The sequence below is a fragment of the Lepisma saccharinum genome, chromosome 14, assembly GCF_977018435.1.
Source record: "Lepisma saccharinum chromosome 14, izLepSacc3.1, whole genome shotgun sequence".
In the NCBI taxonomy this organism is placed as follows: domain Eukaryota; kingdom Metazoa; phylum Arthropoda; class Insecta; order Zygentoma; family Lepismatidae; genus Lepisma; species Lepisma saccharinum.
The window spans coordinates 41,835,533-41,844,813 of record NC_139242.1 but is presented as its reverse complement, the minus strand read 5'-3'; the positions used below and the strand labels follow the sequence as shown (position 1 = coordinate 41,844,813).

Here is a 9,281-nt window from a genome sequence, read left to right as displayed (position 1 = left end):
TATTTCATGCTTATTTATAAAGAGGAGCGGTCTATAACATGCAATATGTAGGACCTTCATGCGAGTATGAAATAATAATTAACTTCTTACCTTACTTGAAGGTAAACTCCATTCTTCTCTCCTTTTCCGTGAATTTTTTTTGTCACTTTATCGAAGAATGTGTCCTCACATGAATTTCTGATGTTGATTAGAACCCCTTTCTCAATAGACATTATAGCTAAATTGCTAAGCCGCGCTTGTCCCTGTGTTGCTCATTGTGGCCCCTAAATGCACATTTTTACTTCCCCAGAAATGCTATTGCATCAATTAATCTTCTTATAATAATTCTGTTTTCCTTCACTTTTTCATTATGCAAATAGCAATCTTCTCTTGCAAATTCAAGGAATGATCAATTCTTTGAGAACCGAATGTCTGTAAGTTACTGAACGCACGTATATGACTAACTGATTTTTGGTGTTTATCGCAAGCAGTTACCAAATAGTTTAAATTACTAAATCCTGTTGTATTCTAAGGACTTTTGTCGGTAGAAAAAAGCAAACATGCCCAGCAATACGACTTATTAAGTGCACTCGACCCAGTCAACCAAAGATATTTTTGGTAGCTGGTCTCGTGAAAACGCCTAATATATATCTTATTTTTGTCTTTCTGCACGACTGTAAGGTCCGGAAGAGGTGGAAGAGGCCTACCTGTCTCTATTATTTGCATCCTATCCTCGTAAGGAAGCCGTGAGAATGGCATCTTGGAGACAAGTTCGGTGATTAAATCCATTTTCACACGCTCACGGAACAAAAACACAGCACAACAAAAGGATTTCCATCCATGAACACGATACGTGGGCGACACAAAGAACTCGGATCTCGGACACAACAAGTTTGACCATATATTCCTTCCTTTTGCGGAAACCACCACCGACCCGCGTGGTTGAAAACACGTGCGTGAATGGTTGCTATGACAACATGGATTGTTTATGTTGCTAAACGTATTTTATTGGGATGACTCGGGCCAAAACCCCCACCGCGAGGGCGAAGGTTTTGACATTTTGACAGCGGGGGGAGGTGGGAGGGGGGTTGCTTGAAACAGAAGGAAACAGGATGGCAACATGGCTGACGTCATCAGAATGTCCCATATAGCTGCGACCCAAAGTAAAATGCGACCACAGTCGAATTTCATGGAGAAGCAGAGTGCCACCTTCAGGTGAAAATCACTAACTTTGGCGGCTTTATAATGCTTGTATGTGACAAAATTCATGGAACTGGAAGAGAGACGGGCAATGCTCGAAGGGATGGAAGGGGGGGGGGGAGGTGATGTAATTTTCATGAGGCATCCCCCTAGCTTGAATAATTTGCATTGGCACCCCCGTCTATATTTTTTTTTCAGCGATCTAGCGAATTTCGTATTTCCATTGTTGGCAACACTACAAACATCGCCAGGATGCAGAGAAGTCTTCACTCTCTAGCGCTTGGGGTTGGAAGCCAGCACCAGGGACCACCAAGGTCGTCCCTGCCAGAACAAATACGTCATGGGTTGAAAGGACCGCCTGCTGGTTCAAAGACTTTATCCTCAGACGAAGAAGCCTGGCGATAAATAAAGACGACCTTACACTAGCGCCTTCCCCGTGGTCGTTACGTGAGATTGAAACATCGGTTAAATATGCTAGTCGATTATTTCTTGTATTTTAATATGGGCTTCGGCGATAGCCTAGGTAGCCTAGAATATACGCGCCTGGACGTCACAGATGGGATCAAATGTTGTGTTGGGTTCAGGCAGCAAAACGGGAATTTTTTTACGACTTTAGCACTGAAATAACACACCAAGAAGAATGTTACTGAGAAAAGTTGTTTGTTTTGATGTCTTCTATATGTTTCTGTGGTCCGTGGGCGACATTAAAATGACACCCTCCATATAAGCTTTCAAGTTTTGAATTAACATCCATGCTACACATTTTGTATCTATACTATAATCACAGATCTTGTCAGCAGTACTTTTGTTAACTTTCTTACTGAATACAAATCAGTGGCAGGTCATGCATATATTTCATAAAACGGGAACAACTATTTATTGTCATGTGCTTATGTAGCATTGGTATTTGATTCCTTTTTCTTTCCCTCCAGGTTGATCAAAAATTTTCAAATTTGTCATGCACTATTATATTTATAATGTAGAGATGTGACTGATGAATTCATGTTATTTCTTACATTTTCATAAAGAATATAACTAAGGTGTAGACTGTGCTTGCTTGTATATTGTTTACTTTTGCTGCTGTTTATTAAAGTCCAAAGTTAGAATGTCTTATTAGCCTGTAAAAGGATCCTTAGATATGAGTGACAGACTAGACATACTGGACTGAGAATTGGCTGGCTGGCTGAATACTATACTGTCATATGTCCATCTGCGCTAACTTTTCATTAGAGCTGATTGAAGTTTGGTGTATGTGGATTTTGAATACACTAAAAGATTTGTGCAAACATTTTATTATTGTTCATAATTCACAACTTGATGACCAACCAGATTTGTCACTTGAATGTGACACATTAACATGAACAGAACACAATAATATCATCAATTCATTTCCAACAAAGGGTGGAGATACAACAAAACAGTATTCAGCCAGCAACATGTAGATTTAAGACTAATTAAAAAGAGCTTCTTGTCAGAATAGGAATTCTAACAATGAAATTACTAAAAGTCTAATATCCAGACAGCCACAAATTTCAGTTCTATATTTAACACTCTTCTCTAATAACTTACTGCCAAACAGATATCTTTAGATACAATGTGACTCTCCTCTAATATAATTATAAACTTTCTAAACATGATAAACTCTGTGTCCTATCCAGGGCCTGTTGGTGGGATTATAATAACCTGGACAACAGCAGCAAAAGGCAGGACTAAACGTAAGTTAGAAAAACTTCACACTACAAAGGCAGAAACACTTCAGGTAAACAAAAGTAAGGAATAAAAAAAGGTAAAGTGCTCCCCCGTGCTTAGCACCCACACTTTCTTGATCCCGTCATGAGTGGGGGTGATGTGATCAGCATCATGCCCCTGACTGCCTTTACTCCCAGGTACCCATGTCATTCGATGCTGGGTAGGCATCTGGGATGCTTCCAACGTTAGAAAAGTTCCTGGATTTGAACCTGCCGGGGATCGAACCCGGGACCTTTAGCATGTTAGACGCTTTACGGACTGAGTCACAGCAGCCACAAAAAAGTAAGGAATAGAATACATAACTAACCCTGCTATTCAGGCCCGTACCCAGGATTGTTTTTTTTTTTGGGGGGGAGGCAGATGTGAAAATGTGCTTACACACACACATATACATATAGAGAGATTACAAAATAGTTTATATGTTTTTATTAAATGTTAGATTTTATTTATTTCTTGCCTTCTGTTAGTAATGATTAATAAGATTTCATACTTATATTTATCTTACACTCTTTATTTTGTATATGTTGCTATAAAACCCTTACCCTGGCTTTTTTTTAATGGAAGAGGGGGTAGAATCGAATATGTGGAACAAAGTGAAGATCAGAAATCCTGTTCGGTTGATGGAATTAGGTTATTTTGCGTTGCTTTTCTGCCAAGTTTGTGTAATCGTGACAAATGAGGATGAGTGATATGATGAAATTGATGAAGGAACACAGTCACAAATAACACAAATGTCCAGGCTGGATTCGAACCCAGTACCCCTGTGATAACTACTCCACCACTGCGGTTGGTGAAGTGCTGTTGGCAGGGCCACCATTACGAATCGCAAGGCCCTGCACAAACTATTACCCACGAGGCCCTTATATTTTGAAAAATGAAAATGTATACACCTTCAATTCCTCGTAAAATTCTACACTAAAACCAACATGGTTATTAATATTGCATAATTATTACCCCACCTTCAACACAAGCATTTTTCTTGAGCCACCAACAAAATTTGGCAGCATGTTGAAAACATCAAGACAAATAACTTTCTTTAATAACTTTTTGCTACTTTAGTACTGTTTCGGCCTTCTATCAGCCCTTGAAAAACATATTTTATCCTGTATGTATGTAGCCATGCACTATAGATTCATTCGTTGCAAACATGCATAAGATCGGCGGTAGTCTAGTCAGACCATCTGACTGCCATGCTAGAAACCCGGTGTGGGTGATCTAAGGTTGGAATTATTATGGCCTTGTCCCGACTTAAAGCTGCTCTGGGGCCAAATAACAATTTGAAGGCTTAGAGGAAAAGAACAGGTAAGTCAACGCTCGTCAAACTGCAGAAGAATTAACTTTTAATCGCAAAACATTACTGAACATGAAATTGAAAAGTTACAAAAACTTATGCTTTGATGAATGGAAGCGTCAAGTGTATGAAACTAAAGAATGATTTAAAGTCCAGCACAGCATTCACATGGCAGGAAATGACACCACTACTTCCCTTACAACAGAAAATTGTCTTGCCTGTTGTTATTTTTATTTATCCCTGACCCTTGATTTGCGCTCTATGCATAGATCTCAAATGGTGGTTTAATTATCAACACTTTCCTAATACCCTCTTAACAGTTCCTCAATTTTTTCCAATGCATCCTCTGAAGTTTTTCATTAAGGTCCAATTTACTGCCATTTTGGTGCTAACCAGTGGTGGCAACTTATATGGGCTCGTGTGGCCAGAACTCGCCCAATTATTTCTTGTATTTTTGTATTTATCATCATGATTTGCAGTGGAGTTCTTGTTGAAATCAGTAAATAGCAGATTTTAAAGAAATTATTAAGGAGGATGATGTGAACATATAACTCAAGTGTTTGAACCCTCCCCATATTTTTCCAAAGGTGCCTCTTTGCATACATCACACAGATAGGCGCCGACTCCATGGGGCTTGGGGGTGCTCGAGCCCCCCCCCAAATGTTAATGATGTGGGGGCAGAGCCCCTCAAATAATTTTGCTTAAGAGGATCTAATGTATTATTTTGCTTCTCTTGTAAAGTTTACTCTGTATTGTGCCACATGAACTTAACTTTAAATACACATTTGAAATGTTCTAGACCATCAAATTTGGGGAGCTGAGACCGCTAAACCATCAACTTTGGGGGGGGGGGCTATGAACGGAGACAGCAAAACACATGACTTATTACAATATACTAAGTATATAATTATGAGTATTGTTAACATTTTTACTAAAAAGAGTTTCAAAATAACTAGGTCATATGACAATCATACCAGTATGTTGTTTAGTGAATTCTAAACAATTTGAGGTCGTAACTACGACTTTCAGGCAATATTGATATGTACGATATTTAGTTATCCTCGAAATCTCTTCTTCTAGTCCAAAGAATAAGGGGAAAATAATTCTAAAGTATTGCGAAAGCGGGAACAGCTATGATGAAAGGCATTATTGCTAAAGCACGGTGTGCTATGTGTTTATTTATTATTGCAAAATTAAATTTAAAAAGTAAAATATTGTAGCAAGAACAAAAAGGTAAAACTATTTGCCTGCGATTTGTGTTAGCATTTATGTAAATAATTAAATCAAACTGTTAAATATTGTAAATATTCGTTATTTTTATGGTACATTAACACTAGGTTCTTTGCACCCGTCACATGTCCTTTCTTTACAAGTCTGTTGCGGACATTAAAACACACCCATGCCCTCGCCGGGACTCGAACCCGAGACCTCCGGATCAAAGCGAGTTGAGACGACCACCCAACATGCTCTGCTACCGGGGGCGGCATAAAACTGTTATGTTGGCCTCTTAATGTAAATACATAGCCTACTTTTAAATAAAAATGTTAATTGTTATCCAAAAAACAAATGAGCAGACACACGTTTTTCATGTTACATTTCATTTGCATGAGGAATATAATAGCTGCTTAAAAACTGCTATACTAAGACGTAATTTTTATTTTTAAAAAAGGGAGTGAGTGAGTCATTCATTCATTTATTTCAGTGATCAGAGACCCCCCAATATAATTTTGACAAGTCGGCGCCCCTGATCACACATGTAAAAGCTGGATAAACCTCTCAGTTCAAAGTCTCTCCTCCCCCTCCCTTTTATTTGGTGCACAATATGAAATGCCGGTTTGAAAACTTAGGAATCTTTTTACATGTAGTCCTATTAAATGCACACACACACACACACACACACACACACACACGGCTTGTAGATGAAGGTGTGTTTTATGGAGACATGTCGGGTGAACTGTAATGTAAGTGAAAACATATGTGTGTCACTAGTTAAATATTTTCACATCTACAAAGAAAATCCAAAACAAAGTTCCACCTCATGCAAAGATTAGGCAAATTCAATTAAAATTGTACTAATATCTACAGATGAATGCGAATGTGAGTTCGGTGTCATGAATCTAACCTTTACTGAACAGAGTGAGATTAAATATTTGCTTGGATCATAGAATACATCATAAAATCAATTTTGGTGATACCCCGGTGTTGGCAATTTATTTTCATGAGATATGAGCTCCAATTTCCATTTTAAACCTTCGCTTTAAAAGTTATTCAAACAAAAAAATGGTTATCGATGGTAATTTTAAGTCTTTTCCTACTTCATTTGAATTTTTTATTTTCTAAAAATTGCGGGTTGTAGCCCTTTAGCCCCCCCCCCCGGTTACGCCAGTGATCGTAATATTGCAATTTTATTATGGTCGCTTGAGTAAATACGTGTTTGCATGTTATGTGAACAATTTTAAATGTTTTTATTCAGGTTGAACAAAGGAGGTTGGTAATTTATCAAAACTGAACTGACGCCTACTTTCGCCTCCGGTGACGATGTTTGGGATCTGTGAATTGTTCGTATCCAGTTAGGGGTGTGGGACCCCAAAAAATCCTAGCCCAACCAATGGGGACATTTCAAATGGTCATATTGAAAAATGTTAAATTCTTGCGGATTTCTGCATTGTGATTGTCTTCTAGATCTTGGAAATATCCTGTTTAATTCCAGAAATACAAACGTAATTATTTTTGTGACTCACTTGAGTACATTTCCCGAACCAAAAATTTCGCAATCTAGCCGGAAAATTAAAATTACCCGTTCTGACCAAAAAATTCCTAGATGATGTTAGTTAATGGAATGTTTTGATTCCGTCGTGGATGAAATATGGAAGAAACTCGACGAGATTTTCGTGATTAGCTGATTGCCTTTTACTCACCTCTTTGGTGTAGCAGAAACATGCGCGGTGTCCGTCATGCAGAAGGTGCAATTTTCCCAGCGTTAAGGTTAGCTGGTATTTGTAATTGTGTGGTATATTAAGTGTTGTATTAGAGAAAAATCTTAAATGTTTCTTTAAGACGCAATATTAACCGTACAAGTGTGCATTTGCAGCCTGGGGGACTGTAGGAGCAGCTGTATAATAAAGATGAGCAGGTAGGTGAAAGTGATTTTGGGATGGGGATTAGTTACCTGTGATGTTCAATGGCTCGTTAAATTTTACTTTTTGTTGTTGATTTGAGCGATATGTCGCAAATCAACGTCCTGAATGACTAACCAAGTATAAGAAATGTCCGATATCGGCAAAAGTAGCTAATCATTATCAAAATATTTCAGCAAGGAAACTGATTTACACATCAATATTAGTAGTAGCTAGGACATTTGCAGGCTTGAGCTAGTGGAAAAGTGGAAGGTAATCGGCCCTTGTACAAGTAATATTTTGTCTTTATGATTTGTTACTTTACGATTTTTTGGCGCAGTTAGATAAGCAACTACAAAGTGAAACAATTGTTTTGGCATCGAAGATCCGATATTATATCAATTAGATAAATGTCAAAATTTATTTTGCAAGTAGATTTTATTTGTGTATATTTAGGTGTGAGCAGTCCTTATCAAAATCTATGTAAATATATTTTTTTTATATAGAAGCAAGCAGTTTACCCTCTCATATATAGTATTTAAAGTACATGCTAAGTGGTTGCCAGGTAGTATGTTTTACATGATTTTTTTCAACCTTTTATGAGGAAGATAAGACGTGATAATGATGAAATTATTCTTCTATTTCTGTTAGATAATAATTGTCAGATTGACTACCTTCACCACATGGTAACCTAGTTTTTGTGCTATTTTCAATGGGTCGCATAACTCGTCACTGTGTGAGGATTTCTTTTATAAAACATACAGTTCTCTTGTAAGATATTTCTTTTGGCCCAACTTCCGATTGCTTAACCCTAGAGAGCTAAGTTGGAAAGTCAGGAACTTTAAAGCTAATGCATAGCCATTTTGACGACCCTACTCTTTTGCTTTATAGGAAGAGTTTTATTTACAATTAAAAGTGACTAATAACATAATTTGTTTCTGATAGTATTAGTAAAAAGTAAAGTAAAGTGCTCCCCTGCGCTTAGCACCACTCCATGAAGGCATATAGAGTGTGTGGGGCAGTGATGTGTCGTAGACTATAAGTTTATGTCTACATGCGTTCTCTACACGTAGATTACTTTGGGTTGTAGTTTACATAGGCTACGTAGACAATCTAAAGTGCATGAAAATTAATTTTCAAGGGTTTCATGAAAGGAAAAGGAAATTTTCAACTATATTGGTTCCTAACGAAATGTAAAGAATCCTATTTACAACAAAATTTCTCTTCTCTTCAACTATGGAAGAAGATAAATAGTATGCAAAAACCAACAACAGATGGCAGTTGTGAGGCAAGAGTGGTCTTTTCCCCATAAAACCCTAGAATATTTCCTATGTTAGGTTCCTTCCTAGGTGAGAAATTGTTCGAATTTGGAGGGAAGAGTATGGAAAGTTCTCCTCGCACATCATCAACTGATACGCAGTATAATTGTGTGTTACTTCCACGGCGCCCTCTGCTAAGTTATCACCTTTCGCCACGTTGTTTACATAGATTACGTAATCTACGTGTAGAATGTAGACTATCGTTGTTTACGCGTAGACGCACACCACTGGTGTGGGGGTAACGCCCCACACTTTCTTGATCCGATTGTTTGATAGATGGATGCTGTGCCATGAGTTGTCTAAAGAATTACTCTCTCAACATTTGCATTAAGACCTGGAATGGCAAACAAATATTCAATAATTTACATAACTTGAAATGATTTCAGAAGTTCATTTGGGGTAGTTTTTAGTTCAGAGCGAATGCAGAATACAGAGAATGTCTCCAATTTTGTTAATATTTGGTATACTAACTAATTTTGGCCTTCTAATCACGAATCTGTTATTAAAATGCGGGGGTCACATATATAAATTGTACATTATGCACGAGCTGAATCACATTATTTTACGAACAAAATTTTAACTAAGCTTGCCTAACCTAACCTTACCGTAAGTGGTTCGTGGGGCTAT

The 9,281-nt window shown here is 37.7% G+C and overlaps 1 protein-coding gene across 3 annotated transcripts in view; it reads left to right on the top strand.

The window, feature by feature from the left end:
- The first annotated feature begins 7,080 nt into the window (after window positions 1-7,080).
- LOC145998809 (RING finger protein 207-like) overlaps window positions 7,081-9,281 on the top strand; it is a 58,748-nt gene continuing 56,547 nt past the window's right edge. For 2 of the 3 annotated variants that reach the window (XM_083135443.1, XM_083135441.1), the window contains exon 1: window positions 7,135-7,352. The gene's annotated coding sequence lies outside the window, so the exon portion shown is untranslated. Of the gene's footprint in view, window positions 7,353-9,281 lie in introns of all 3 variants that reach the window. The other variant, XM_083135442.1, reaches the window with a different exon arrangement.